At 45.1% G+C, this 16273-nt stretch overlaps 1 pseudogene; it reads right to left on the bottom strand.

Moving 5' to 3' along the window:
* The window catches only part of LOC121444506, a 43909-nt pseudogene that overhangs the window by 21373 nt on the left and 6263 nt on the right, over positions 1–16273 (bottom strand).

Raw genomic sequence — 16273 nt, 5'->3', positions numbered from 1 at the left:
AGTGTTCCTGTACATCAGCCTTCCTCTTTCTCTGGCATTCATTCTTCCCATTCACCATTTTCAAAGGCGTCCTTGGCTGCAGCCACCGCTTTGTCCACATCCGCTAAAGAGGCGTAGGACACTCTGCAGATCGTCTATTTCAGGGCAAGCGAAAAATAGGTCTCCTAAGGGATCTATCGGTATGGCTCTTGGAATTAATATTCTATTACTAGGAAAAGTAGAGTGTGACTTATCACACAGGGGGTGGGCAGGAGAAATCCATGACAGGAAACCAATCCACGTGAGGCAAAGAAAAGGGCAAAGTTAGGACAGTGAAACTGAACCTGATCATGGTCCATCCTATGCCTCATCTTATTCCAGAAGAACCCATTCAGGACAGCTGTTCCGTTTTTCCTCAGGGAAGTGGGATTGTTTGCCCTGAGTTCTCAGAGTCTGAAGTATCCCCCTCCCTCATGGTGCTCGATACAGAGAGATCTTCTGTGTGCAGGCACAACAGTCTAAGTTCATCATAAATACTCAGTCTCCTTAAAACGAGGTTTCTGTGGGTCACAGTAGCCAGTGTTAGAGCTGAAGGGGTAAGAAATGCACGAAATGTATTTGAGGAGCTTGGGGGCAGAGCTAGAGTTGAGTGACCTCAGCCTGCCTGGTGACCAGCCTTGTGAGCCCAAAGCTCATGGCTGGTGGTCCCTGCGGCTGTCATTACTCACAGATCCATCTGTGGGGTTCACAGTGTCATAAGTCTCCCCGTCCTCGGCATCCACAAACTGCCCGTTTATGAAACATTGATATGGCATGTTCACGGTCATTTTGTGTACCTCCTAGGAGACCTGAGAATAAAACAAATGTGTTTCTGGGCTTATCAGCTTGATAGTAGATGGTGATGGAGAAGTATTTCCAGGGCTGGACAGACTGCATGTGGTTAAGAGCACTTGTTCTTGCAGAGGAGCCAGGCTGGGTTCCCAGCACCTGCATAGCTCACAGATTTTCTGTAATGCAAGTTCCAGGGCATCTGGTTCCCTCTCTTCATCTGTAAGGGGGCCAAGTATACACATGGTCCACAGGCATACATGCAGGCAAAACACGCACACACATAAACAAGTTTAAAAAGGAAGTTTAAAACCCATAAAATGAGAGAGAGAGGGAAGGACAGAAGAGAGAGAGGGAGAAGGAGGAAGAGAGAGAAAGAAATTTTCACTGATGTGGAAAAAAGGCCAAGTCACAGGGATGTCACGGGACAGAGACAGGCATGGTGTGATGCACTCAGGTGGCAGTTCTGCCCTGGGCTTAGCTCAGATGTTCTTTATTACAGACAGAAGAAATTCCTCAAACACCCACAGACAGCGCCCTGTAGCAGCAGACGCAACAGCGCCCCTGTGGCACCACTTCCATCCTTGGAAAGTTTTCTCTTATCTGGGACCATCTCCAGTTCTCCTCCTTACGCTCTGTCTGTTACACATGAGCTACCGCATGGTTCTCTCTGCTGCCAGGTGGTGAGCAGAGACTGAAACCACTCTACTTGCTTCCGTCAAGCTCAGAACCCGAGTTATAAAAACAGTCGCTATCAGCCTGTGAGGAGATGGTGCAGTAGTTAAGAGCACTTGGTACTCTTGCAGAGAACCGTGTTCAATTCCAAGCAACCACATGAGGCAGCTCAGCTGCCTGTAACTTTAGCTCCAGCAGGATCTGACACATTCTTGTGGTTTCCATGGATACCTACATTCATGTACACACACACACACACACACACACACACAAAAGCCAAATAGATACACATGCATACACATAATTAAAAACAGAAAAAAGACATTTATATAAAGCAATAATTGAAAACCTGTGGTCTGTTTTATAGCAAATCCAGAAAGAATTCATATGAAAAATAATAGCCCACATTGCGGAGTATATAACAGAGATGTGTGGCAGTGGGGGTTTCCTGTACAATTGGTATTAAGTTGGTATTAATCTGACCTAGATTGCTTTTAAGCAAAAAATGCTTATTGAAAGAAAATAACTAAAAAAGTAGTAAGACAAACAAAGCAGGATGGTAAAGGCTCACACATCAAGGAAGACAGGCGAAGAGAAATAGACACCAGACTAGACAGATAGAAGGCGCAGTGACGAAGAGTTTCACAAAAATAAACATCTGCACTGAATGGAGTTCCTCTTAGGAAGCAGAAGCAGGTGGATCTCTGTGATTTTGATGCTAGCCTGGTTTACAGAGCGAGTTATAGGACAGCCAGAGCTACATAGTGAGATCCTGTCTTGGAAGAAAAGTTTGTTTTGTGTCAAAGGATGTTACCGAGAAAGGGAAAAAACAAATCAGCGTGCACGCACACACACACACACACACACAGAGAGAGAGAGAGAGAGAGAGAGAGAGAGAGAGAGAGAGAGAGAGAACCCATTCATAGGGTAAAAGAAAATATTCACAAATTCCTATGTGATAAGAATTGAGTGTCCAGAATTGACAGAGGACTTTGACTCTAAAAAATCAAAAAAGCCAATTTTTTAAATGGACAAAGATTTGAATAAGCATTTTCACAAAGAAAAATAAACAAATGCACAGCAAATACTTGAAAAGATGCTTAATATTACTGTCCATTAGCGAGTGTAAAATCCAAATTATACTGGGGTGCTTTCTCACACACCTGTGGAGAAAGTAAAGAGAGAGAGGCAAGCGATGGAGCTTGAGAAAGGGCTCGGAGAAGTGAGATCTCTCCATTACACTGATGGCGGGATTCCTAGATGATATGACTGCTGTTGGCAATTCCTCAAAAGATTAAACACAGGGTTACAGTCTGAGTCCCCTGCTCCACTCTCAGCACGGCACCCAAAAGAACTGAAGATGTGTGTTCACGTCAAAGCATACGCCTTGAAGTTTTATATCAGTATAATAATAACGGCTGCCCAAGGGAAATGGTCTAAACACATGTAGTCTGACGAATAGATTTATAAAAAGAGAGCATGGATTTTAAAAAGGAAGTGTACCTGCACACAGTGAGATAATATTGGCCAGAAAGAAAGTTGAAGTGATGATAACTGCTACCGGGTGCACCTTGAGCAGGTGTCAGGTGGAAGAGAACAGATACAAAAGGCCACATGCTGCCCACATATACCTATATAAAATATTTACTTTATGGCAAATCCATAGACACAGAGAAGAAACTGTGGTTTCTGAGGGCCTGGATACAGAGTAGGTGAGCAGAGAAGCATAAGATGGTCACCAATGGGTCCAGTCTTTCCTTGTGGAGTGATAAAAATATTCCAAAATAAGATAGCAGTGTTGATGATGATTGCAAAATGTGTGAATGTTCTAAAAATCACCAAATGGCTAATTTAACTGGGTAAATTGTGTGACACCTGAATAGAATCTCAATACAACTAGTCCTAAAGGCCATCAGTATAAATGCAGATATGCATGCTCTCTGTAGCAGTGGATTGGAAGTGTTTGGAGTTGAGCATCAACGAGACACTTACATAATCCACCACCAGCTCCACCTCTTCGTCCTCTCCTCTCAGTTTCCGCACGACCTTCTGGATGAAATCTTCGAACTTGGTGGCCATGTAGACGTCTTCGTTCTGCAGTTGAAGGCCACCACACTTCTGTCTGATCTCTTCCACCAGCCTTAAAGTGAGAACCAGCTCACGTTAGAGTCTCACAGCCTTTTCGCTAATTTTGGTCAAATGATTTAAGAATGAGTCCTGTTTGCATCATACAAGATTGTCCACGTGGCAGGTACAGATGCCATGATGATAAGATGGGGGACATCCTGGAGAGACACACTTTCTGCTCTCACAGAGGACCTGGGTGCAATGCCCGTCACCCTCATAGGGCAGTTCACAACCATCTGTAACTCAGTCCCTTTCAGGCCTCTGTGGGCTGCTTGCATGTGATGCATGTAAGACAAACATGCACACATGCACGCACAGAGACATAAGATAAACATAAATTTAAAATATAATGTGGCATGAGAAAATCACAAATCAGTCTGGAGAACAGTTCTGTTGCTTTTAAGTTTACCCGCAGCTGTAAGTTAGGAAGTTAAGGAAAGATGTTTTAGCTACAGCGGATAGTTAGGAGCACAGAAGTCTGAACCTTTCAAATGAACTCAGAAAATGAGGAAAAAAAAGAGGCAACTTTCTAATTGGAAAGATCGTGATACCTGAATGAAGTAGAGAATATTTTCTGTAGACTATCTATAAGAATAATTTGTTTGTCTTACATGTCTAACTTAAGTACGAGATAGCACCCCTAGAAGACCAGTGTCATTCACAAGTCCTTGCAGATAGCACCCCTGAAGGCCAGTGTCATTCACAAGTACTTCTCTGTCACTTCCGCTTCTCCATGGAACTGCTGTTGTTCATCAGTCTTTCTTAAGTGGGAAAGGTCCACCAAGTCCAGTGTGGAAAGCCTGCTATTTAGAGTCCTCTAATAATTTATTCCCTGAAGAAGCTGACATACCTTGTAAATTGTTCATAACAGAGCTAGCAAGATAAAGTAGACAGAAGCTCTTACCAATAAACCAAGAGTTTGACCCCAAAACCCCAAATGGTAGAGGGCAAGAACAGACTCCCACTGGTTTTCTCCTACTTCCACATGGCATGTGGTTGCCCAGTGCACCAACACAAATACATACATGATTTTTATAAAGATAATAATGAATGATCAAGTTAGACCAACAGGAGATGGGCAATTCCTGCAGGCATCTTGTCAGCAGTAGACAACAATAACTACAGTACGGTCTTGGAATCCTTACCAAGCTAATCAGAATTTCCTCAGAACTCACGAAATTATAGTTTATAGGCCCAATCCTCTTGACTTTGATGATGTCACATGCTCATGAAATGAATACTTTTTTGGTTACTCTGTGAATAAGAGAGAGGTGTCGGGAGTGGAGAGAGTGGGAAACGGTCATATTGGGACACGGGCAGGTAAGGTGTAAGAATTAGTGTCCTGGGGCTGCAGTGAGACTCAGCAGTGAAGGGCACATCCTCCTGCAGAGGACCTGTTTGGTTTCCGCACCATTTGAACAGTTCATAACTGCCTGTAACTCCAGCTTCAGAGGACCAATGCCTTCTTCTGGACTCTCTGGGTACCTGCACACACTGACACTGGCATTCACTCTCTCCCTCTCTCTTTCTCTCTCTCACTCTCACACATGTACACATACACATAAACAAAAAATAATATATTTTTTTAAAATAGCAAACAATTCGAATCATGAAAGAAACGTGAAAACAGTCTGGTTAGCAACCAATAAATAACCAGACCTGTGAGTGTGGCCATGGAAACAACAACAAAAACCACAAAGAAGAGGGAAGTATGATGGACACGTTCCCAGGGAAATGTATGTGTGTGCACGCATGCGTGCGTACTCACAGAGGTAGTGCCTTTACCTCACAACATCCATTGAGCTGGCTCCAGATTTAAAGAAGTCTGTGGAGTCTTCAATCACAGGGACGTTGCTTAGAATCCGAGCCCAGATAACCTGCACAGAAAGGGCCACTTTCATGAAGAAGGACCGTATGGAATGCCGGGGCAGAGACCTCTTTGACCTTTACATGAAGATGCAACGTGGAGGTATTGTTCGCCCCAGATGCCCAGTAAACATGACAGAACGGGAGCATTCCACCCCACCAGTCTCGTCCCGTGAAAAACGACATGCAATTATAGGTGAGGTTTTGTCCTCGTTAGCGTAAAATGACCTCCAGCCTGGGTTTCTGAATGGTTCGACCTTTGTCCTCCATATCCCAGGAGAAAAAGTCACGCTTCTACTGCACTAAGGATAATTACACCAGCTACAAACAGGTCTCTTTTTTCCCCAGGTAAGAGTCTCATTATGGACAATGCACGTTCACCTTGATGGTCTCTGCCACCTTCATCTCCTCGGCTGTGAGTTCTACCACTGAGGTCTCACCCGACGAGAAGTACTGGGAGGCAGGGATCATCTTCCCATCCTCAAACTGCAGATTTCTCACTACCAGCTACGAGACAGCAGGAGAAAGAGCTGAGCATCTGGACCTTCTGAGAGGGAGGCTTTTGGGAGGCGGAGTCTAATGTGTTAGATGGGTGTGGAAACCAGCTTGTTTGGATAATACAAACATATGGTTGAACTACTTCCCTGTGTCTAAGAGGACTCAAATGACATCTTAATGGAGGCAGGAAAAAAGGATAGAGTCAATTCTAGGGCCAGATGCATCTCAAAATGGATAAATGGTACACCTATGGAAAACTCGCATTGCGGTTACAGATGCCTGGACCAAAGACTCCTACAGGATGCTACACTCCACCGCTGCCAGCACACAGTCATTGTGGTGCACTGTGGACACATGTGCTGGGATCTGACGGAGATGAATGCTGTTGTGCCTGCTTTGCTATTGCGGAAGTGGAGGCTTAGTGAAATTCATTCTCTAGTGTCACCCGGGTAGTAAATAGCAGAGCTGGTTTAAGATCTACCAGTGACCAGGTGGTGGCACACGCCTTTAATCCCGGCATTCAGGAAGCAGAGGCAGGTGAATCTCTGTGAATCTGAGGCCAGCCTGGTCTACAGAGCTAGTTCTAGGACAGCCAGGGCCACACAAAGAAACCCTGTCTTGAAAGACAAAAGCAAAACAAAACAAAAACCAAACAAACAAATAAAAAAGACCCAGCAGTAGCTGGCACTAAAATGTTGTAACATTAACAATCCATTTATCCTTAATGATAACTAACGATATTTATGGTTAAGCGGGGACAGCTCTGTAAACTACAAATATCCTTTTATACTTTTAATGGGAACTTGTCCAGAAGGCCCAGAGATAGCCACATGGGTGGGGCTGGCTTGGGGAGGGGACAGTAGTGGACAATGGAAGAGGCCACTTGTGTTTCACTGGATCATCTCAATCTCTGACAGGGGGAGATAAATATGGATCTCTCCTTGCTTTATAGATAGGGAATCTGAGAACCAGCAGGGGAAACTATCCTTCCCAAGCCATCAGGTGGAAGAGCAGAGGTGAGGGTCCATGGGGTCTTCCTGAGGAACCTTGTCCTTGGGCATGCAAAGGTCTCTCATCTCGGGAGGCAGGGCACACACCGTGACCCTCCCACCTCTCAGTGAAAGCTGGAGGAGTTATCCCCTGTGAGCTATGATTATAGAAGGAAGGCAGAAAAAGTGACTTTGTACACTCACTGCTTTTCCATCGTTACCAAAAAGAACAAGTCCATTTTTGGTAACAAGGCCAGGCTTCTCGGATCCTCTAATGTCCAATGGCTCTCCAGCAGGCACAGAGCTAGTTAATAACGATGAACCATAGAATGTCACCATCTGAGGAAGACATCAAACCCTGTGAACTCGGGAGGTAAAGCCACTGCCCAGTGTGTGTGTGTGTGTGTGTGTGTGTGTGTGTGTGTGTGTGTGTGCAAACACCGAAGTTCAGATTTGTGTAGTAACGTTGAGACATGGTTTTGTCGTGTGTGTTTATGAACCAAGCATCGGTAGAAAGGGGACAAATGAGAATCTCTGCAAATGTGTGGTCAAAGTCTCAGAGATGCCTGGAGAGAAGCTCGAGGGTCAAGAGTGCCTGTTAGCACCCATGTGACCCCTTAACAACCACCGTAACTCCAGTTCTAGGGCATCCAATGCCTTCTGGCTCTGAGGGCTGCTACACGCAAGTGGTATACACACACACACACACTCAGGCATGCACATATGTACAAGTAAAATGAATAAATAATTTTTTAAAGTCTTAAAGATGGGGGCTGGGGAAATTCTCAGCTGCTCAAGTGTGATGTGGGATTCCCCTCTGTATGCTATGAATATGTTTTATTACCCTTGGTTAATAAAGAAGCTGCTTTGGCCTATGGTGGGGCAGAATATAGCCAGGCAGGAAATCCAAAGAGAGAGAGAAAGAGTAGGCAGAGTTAGGGAGATGCTGTGTAGCTACCCAAGAAGCAAGAAGTAACAACCACAAGCCTTGCGGTAAAATATAAAATAATAGAAATAGGTTAATTTAAGATGTAAAAGCTAGCTAGGAATATGCCTAAGCTATTGGCCAAACAGTGTTGTAATTAATACAGTTTCTGGGTTATTATTTGGTTCTGGGCGGCTGGAAAACGTAAAAGCAGTCTCTGTTTATACAAGCACTTGCTGCATAAGCTTGAGGACCTGAGTTTGACACCCAGGTAAAAAGCGGGGTGTGATCGTGCTGGCCTGCAATCCCAGTGCTGGGGAGGCAGAGACTGGAGGATCCCAGAGGCTCAGTGGCCAGCCGGTCTAGCCCGTTGCTGAGTTCCAGGCTCAGTGAGAAAATATCTCAAAACCAAAGCAGAGAGGAAATCAACACCAGTCTCTGCCCTCCAGACACACTTATGCACATGTATGCACATGTTCCCACACATATATGGCCTCACATGCTATACTCCCTCACACATGCACACACACACACAGGAGCACATATATACACATACAAGGAAAAGGTTCAAACAGTTGCACAACCAGGTGATATGGTGTGTCATTCAAACTGACTGAGATTAAAAGAGAAAAAGTGGAGCCTTTTTATCATAAAGATGTGTGTGTATGTGTATGTGTGTGTGCACGCATGGTGTTGGCCCTGGGGGTGGCCTGTAGTCCTGGGGACTGTCCTGGTTCTCTTTTGTTTATTTGTTTGTTAACTTGGCACAAGCTAGAGTTATTTGAGAAGAGGAACCTCAATTGAGGAAATGTCTCCATCAGATTGGCCTACAGGTATATCTGTGGGGAAATTTTTATTTTTATTTTTTTGTTTTTATTGAGCTATATATTTTTCTCTGGTCCCCTCCCTTCTCCCCTCTCCCATGGTCATGGGGCATTTTCTTAATTGATGATGCCATGGGAGGGACCACGCCACCCCTGGGTGTGTGGTCCTGGGTTCTATAAGAAAGCAGGCTGAGTAATCCATGAGGAACAAGCCGGTCAGCAGCACTCCTCCATGGCCTCTGCTTCAACTCCTGCCTCCAGGTTCCTGCCCTGGCCCTCAGTGATGGACCGGTTCCTGGAGGTGTAAGATGAAATAAACCCTTTCCTCCCCAGGTTCCTTTTGCTCGATGTTTTATCACAGCAATATCTCCCTAACTAAGACAGGGCTGAACTCAAGGGCTTCATATATGCTAGGCAGTCACTCTACAACTAAGCCCTCAGGAACATGGGGACCCTTCCAGTGCAGGGTGATGAGAGGTGAGCTGTGCAGGATGTTCTGGGGATCAGTTCAAGAAAACAAGACTAGAAAAGGATGGTGACCAAGAGCAAAGGACACTGATTTTTTTTTTAAATTATCATTCTAGCCAGGCGGTGGTGGCACACGCCTTTAATCCCAGCCTTCGGGAGGCAGAGGCAGGTGGATCTCTGTGAGTTCGAGACCAGCCTGGTCTACAAGAGCTAGTTCCAGGACAGGCTCCAAAACCACAGAGAAACCCTGTCTCAAAAAACTAAAAAAAAAAATCATTCTATAAATTTCGTTATTTATTAAGCTCTAATGATTATATGTATTGAGTATTTCCTGCATATCAGGAAATGGACATGTATTAACTCATTTAACCTTCGTCACAGAGCGAGGCTTGGGTTTAAATGCCAGTAGTACAGACGAGAGAGAGAGAGAGAGAGAGAGAGAGAGAGAGAGAGAGAGAGAGAGCTTGTATGGGGGAAATGTATCCCGTGAACGCATACCTGTCCATTTATCTCTGCCCAGGCTCCAGGGACCTTATCATGACCTAGAATCCAGTTATGCAAAACTTCAGCAGGCTGGTCCCAAGAAATCTAGGTGGGCACAATAAAGACTGTAAGGGCTAGCTAACCTTTTTCTCCATCAGGGACAGGCATGGGGACACGTAGGGTCAGCTGGCTTGGAGGCCAGGAAATGGTATACTGGGAACTTCTCAAAGGCAGAGGGCTGTGACCTGGCTGTGCGTTATTGATGTAGGTACCTTGGCATTTTCCTTCCTCTGGATCCCTTCGTATGTCGCCCCCTCTTCCGGCTGGGGAACACGAGGAGCTTTTCCATCAGCTATGAGTTGCACGGCTTCTACCTAAAGCCGAGAGCATCACTGGTGTTACATCCCCGTCATCCACAAAGGCATGGAAATCTGTGTCCAACAGACTGACTGCATAGAACTGCTCAGAAGTCAGCCAGGCTGTGATGACAGCTGCCCTCCATGGCACACATATGGCTACTTATGTAAGTTACCCCCTGGAGACATCACAGGTATCTGACAGGTGTGTACCACTTTCCTGATTTGCAAATGAGGAAGCTGTGGAGTTTCAGGAAGAGCCAGAGAACTAACTCTAGGTCCAGCCACATTTGGCTAGGGATAGTTATGAATGCCACCAAACACGACTTCATACATAAACTAGCTTAAAGCATCAAAAGTTTTGGGGTTTTTTGTGTGTTTGTTTGTTTTTGAGAAAGGTTTTTCTGTGTGGTTCTGACTGTCCTGGAACCCTCTCTGTAACCAGGCTGGCTTTGATCTCAGAGATCCTCTTGCCTCAGCCTCCCCGGTGCTGGCAGTAAAGGCATGCGTCACCCTATCTGGCTGATTTCTTTTTTCTTTTTTGCTAATACAACTGCACATCTTTTGAGTGTGAACTTTGTAGATCTCAGTGTCATTTCACAACAGCGAAAGGTTCGACATGCCTGGAAGGATGTCGTGCCCACTAGGCGTGCCCACTCTCAAGATCAACCTGCATTGAAGCATGGACTCTTGTTGGAGCTGGAGGTGGAGCTCAGGGGCAAAGCTCATGCTTAGCATCTGCAAGGCCTCAAGTTCCACCCAGAAAGACGGGAGGGCAAGGGCGGGAGGAAATGGGCTGTTGTGTTGTCATGGTGATGCTCGCCACCGTGACTTCACTTCTTTGGGGTGTGTCTATATTCTCTTTCCTGACACTTCACTGGGACGTCCCCGTGTGCCTGTGTGCTGTTTGGATTATTATGTTCTGTTTTGAGCACCTGCCGTGAGCTAGGTTCTTTACATGAATGATGTTGTTTAACTTTGAGAATACTTCTACAAGCCAGATAGTGTTTTCCACAATCTACATAGGAAGGAACCAAGGCCATAGAGGCTGAGGCGCTGGCTGTCTGTTCAAAGCATCATGTGTAAGTGGTAGAACAGGAATTGCAGATGAGTCTCTGTAACACCAAGGACCGTCTGAATTGATCACTAAGTGACATAAACAAAGGTCTCAATTATCCCTCACATCAGTGGTGACTTAGTAGAACCTGGCTGCTTTCCCTACCAAATTCTGGTTGGGGGGGGGGGGGGGGAGAGGATGACCAAATGACTTGCTGAATCTCTGGATATGTTTATGGACAAAATATTTTACTTCATGGGCAATATGTATGCTCGGAGTTTTTCTCCTCCATCCTGAGCACATCTGAATGATTAAATCAATCATCATATTTCACTCTGTTATGTAGACTAAGTAAAACACCTTTACAGTAAGTCTGTTACTCAGATAAAAAAAAAAACTGAAAGATTCTTTATACTTCCTTATAATCAGCCATTATCTACAGGGTTGACGATTCAGGTATTTAACAAAAAGGATGGGACACTTTGGCTGTCGTCCCGTCTGTCCCCTTTCTTTCTTGTCAGCATCACAGAGTGAGTTTCAAGCTCACACTGACACTACAGGCGTGAGCCACCAAGGGTCACAAGCGTGTGCCTGCATGCCCGGCTTAGCAAACTCTCGACGAAAAAAAAAACAGCCCTCTAGCCTTAGAGGTTTCCTATGTTGGTGTTGGTGGTGTAATTATACTGACCATGGCCTTGATTCCCTCGGGAAAAAGGAACCGGTTATAAAGGGCATCCACTGTGTCATTGGGTTTGACGTCACATGCTCTCTGAAGAAGGATAGGTCCTGTATCTAAACCATCATCTGCCCAGAAAACAGAAAACCCAGCTTGCTTATCTCCCGAGATCAGAGTCCTGCGAAAAGAAGAGGTTTCAACTTAAAATGGTGGTTGCTTGTGTCAAGTCAAGAATTAATACGTCATGTTAAAGGAAAGGGGAATTGCAATGAAAAAAACAGGTAGTGAGTGAGTGGCCCGAGAAGTTGATAACAGAGCTCACAGCAGGCAATCCCCCCACGGTTGCTGTCCATGCATCCGCATTGTGTATTGCAGTAATGGCTGGTACAGCAGGCGACCCCCCACGGTCGCTGTCCATGCATTCGCATTATGTCTTGCAGTAATGGCTGGTGGTGCCTCTTAAAAGGCCTCAGAATCCGGCCTTACTGCCACCCCTGGCAGTTTTCCTCTTCTTTGGGACTGAGTAATTTCCATCCCTGCCTGTCCTTCCTACGTCCTGCTTGGTCATGTGTTAGAACAGAGTGGAGACTAAAACAGAGGGCACCCAGCACAACGTGCAAAGGAAAACCGGTGGTTGATTTAGGCTGCATCGTAGAGTAAAATGTCACTCAAGGTTAGAATTAGCTCTAGGCTGGCTGCATAAACTGTAGTAAAAGTCAGTTGATAAAATCAGCTGTTCATACTGCGTGCTGTATGCAGCCTAGACTGAGAGAAATACTTATCTCTATAGTGGCTTATAATGCAAACAATATGCAGTATATGTGGGAAACGCCTAATGCTGATATCAGAGCACAGGCACACACAGAGAGGTTGCAAACTGTCTGTTCAGCAGTGCCCTAAATCGTCTTTTTAGATTTATTCTAATTTTTATGCATATGTCTCTGAGTGCATGCCATGTCTGTGCAGATGACCACAGAGGCCAGAAGAGGACATCAGATCCCCTGGGATTGAAGCCACAGGCTGCTGAGAGCTACCTGATGTGGGTGCTGGAACCAAACTCTGGACATCTGTAACAGCTGCAAGTGATCTTAACTTCTGAGCTGTCTCCCCAGCCTTAACCCCTTCTCTGAATCATCTGTATTTCTCTGAGTGATCGAGTAAGCAAGCGCTAAATGTTTTCAGAAATATTGAGGAATTAGCATTACACTGCCAGGCGCCTTGAAAATACTTATATGCTCTTTCCCAATGATTCTGCATATAGAAATAATTCAAAATGAAAAAGAAAAGATTCAAATGCAAAGGTATCTACTACTATTATTTATAAGACCAAAAGAAAATGAATTCCTGGCATCAACTTTTAAACAAGTATTTTCCTTTTTTTTTCCAGCCATTTAATCCACACGTCGATGTTTTTATATACTCGATAGCTAATGCCAAGCTTATCAGGAAGGTGGCAGATATGAGAATGAAGGTGGACATGGTGGGGAGACCCAGTTCAGCCTCAGCATGGGGTGCTGTGGTGTTAGGAGCTTAGGGAGTGCCAGGAGCTGTGCTCGACACAGATATGAGGATGTTGGACCATCTCTTTGAGGAACTTTGAGTCAAAGGAAGGGGATGGATGATAAAGAAGGCAGATTAAAGTGACACACATCTTCCTAAATGTACTTGAGATCCTTTGTGTAAAAAGGGAAAAATTTTCCGAGAGCATCACACACTGTGAAGACCGTTAAAGTAGATGTCAAAAGTGCAAAGAAGTCCTGCCGTAAGCCAGCATGATCAAACTGATCTCATTCATCTGACCACAGAAGCATAATGCCTCGCTGAGAAAACGTACCAAGTCACACGGCTGAACATGGGTTAATTTAAGTCGTAAGAAGTAGTTAGAAATAAGCTTGAACAATAGGCCAAATAGTTTATAATTGGTATAAGCCTCTGTGTGTTTATTTGGGACTGAATGATTTCAGGACGGGTGGGATAGAAACGTCTGTCTACACAGCGCTTTGCTGACTAAGCCATCTTTCCAGCCCCAAGCTCCCCCAGTGTCTGCATCATGTAGGAAATACATAACACAGCGTGTGGGAACAGCCACCATTCCTGCTATTCCAAGTCTCACCAGTTGATGGCAGAAGTGCCCCTGTGCCTGGGAAGGAGGGAAGGGTGGTAGATGATGGAGCCATGCTTTGGGCTGTCAATGACATCCATGGGGATGAACTGTGTGCAGAAGGGGAGCACGTTGAACTCGGCGCCCACTAACTGGTAGGCTTTCACCACCTCCTTGATGGTTTTACCCTTGACTCTCCATCTAGGGAACTTGAACACAGGGATCCCATCTTTCTCTGCAGCCAAAGCTGAGCACAAAATAAATAAATAAATAAAAATAAATAAATAAATAAATAAATAAATAAATAAATAAATAAATGAAAAGTTTTTTTTTTTTCAGGTCATGTTCTTCTATTCCCACACGGTAATATCACAGTTTCACAAAACTTTGACAGGTTAAGCGTCACAGAGGGGAACTTGGACCGTGACTAGAGTTGGATGTTGTTTGTATCAGGCTCGTCTGTCTTTCTAGAGGGGCGTGCATCATCTATGTGTTGGCGTGCATCTATGTTAAAAGCATAATGCAGCCAGGCGGTGGTGGCGCACGCCTTTAATCCCAGCACTTGGGAGGCAGAGGCAGGTGGATCTCTGTGAGTTCGAGACCAGCCTGGTCTACAAGAGCTAGTTCCAGGACAGGCTCCAAAACCACAGAGAAACCCTGTCTTGAAAAAAAACAAAACAAAACAAAAAAAGCATAATGCGTTCAGAGGCTGATGAGTAGATCATATTTTCAGATACTGACTTTCATTACTTTTTTTTGGGGGGGGGGGGATTTTCAAGACAGGGTTTCTCTGTAGCTTTTTGGTTCCTGTCCTGGAACTAGCTCTTGTAGACCAGGCTGGCCTTGAACTCACAAAGATCCGCCTGCCTCTGCCTCCCAAGTGCTGGGATTAAAGGCGTGCGCCACTACCGCCTGGCTCTTTCATTACATTTTTATTCATTCATTTGGTGTGTGTATATGTTGTGTGTGTGTGTGTGTGTGTGTGTGTGTGTGTGTGTGTGTGTGTATGTATGTGTGTATCTGTGTATGTATGTCAGCCCTCTATATATCCATACTAGGTCATTTCCAGGAGCCACGGCAGGAGGGTTTGACCCAGTGTTCCCAGGTGTACTAGAGGGTCAGCCTTCCCATCCTTGTCTGGAACTGTGAACACCCCCACTACTCGGTGGCCCTCTTTCTGGAGGTGGCTGTAGACTTCCTTTCCGAGGAGGCTCTGGCCAATAAGCGCCAACTTCAGCTTGTTTTTGAAATAGACCTGTGAAAGAATGTGGTAATGGTGGCAGCTGACATCGTGGGCAGAAAACACTGGATGACAGATAGCGGGAAACGTCGTAAGATGACTCAAGGACCAGAAGTTCCAAGACCTCCAACACAAAACGATTAGTCTGGTGGCTATGGTGACTGGAGGGTTGCTAGTACAAGACCAGCCTGGGTTACTTAGTGACTTGCAGTCCTGCTGGCCAATTGGGGTAATAATGCTCTCGAAAACTAGACTCTAACAAAAACTACCATTTCAGACATGAGAAACCTTCTGTCAAGTTGTTGCTCCGGGGAGTCCAAAAAACTCCCAAAACAACACTGTTACTGTGCCCTTGATTGCCTCTCAGAAGCTGAAGGCCAGACCTTATTGCTGAAAATGCCATGTACTTCAGATATAGGATTCAGAAAAATCAAGCTGGATTTGGCTGCAACGCCTCTTGATACAGGATACCTTTCTGTATGCTGTGAATATGTGTTGCTTTTATTGGCTGATGAATAAAGCTACTTCGGCCTATGGCAGGGCAGAATATAGCCAGGTGGGAAAGACAATCCAAATATAGGGAGAAAGAAGGTAGAGTCAAGAGAGACGCTAGCAGCCACCGGAGGATTAAGATGCCAGAACATTACCGGTAAGTCACAGAGCACATGGATTATTAGAAATGTGTTCATTTAAATATGTAGAGCTAGCCAGTAAGAAGCCTAAGCCATTGGCTAAACTGTTTGTAATTAATATTAATCCTCAGAGTGTTTATTTGGGAACTGGCGGGTGGGAGAGAAACCTCCAGGTACAGCCCCTTCCCTGAGTACTAACTTTTATAGCACTAGAGGGGGCATTGCCAGCAGCCAGGGGAGAAAATCAACAATAGCTGTGACATTTGCATACACAACAATCATTATGGCAGGATATCCCAAAAGGTGCAATGGTTGTGCTCACATCTTGGTGCAACCAACAACTTGATTGGGCAAGGACTTAAGACCCTCTAAATAGGGAATTTATGGTTGGTAAGATAAACCTAGCCAACTCCCCATGGCTAGTGAGGTGGTCGACCTTAGAAGACCCTACAGCACTGCCTCTTTACTAAACTAGTCTGAGTCCCAACTGCATCCTAAATACTCATCCTTGTATCCACAGATAAGTGTAGCTCTCGCCCCTCATCAAAG

Source organism: Microtus oregoni, unplaced genomic scaffold, assembly GCF_018167655.1.
Source record: "Microtus oregoni isolate MIOR12 unplaced genomic scaffold, Mior012 000129F_ref0000347, whole genome shotgun sequence".
Classification (NCBI taxonomy): Eukaryota; Metazoa; Chordata; class Mammalia; order Rodentia; family Cricetidae; genus Microtus; species Microtus oregoni.
This window is presented reverse-complemented; position numbering and strand designations above follow the sequence as displayed.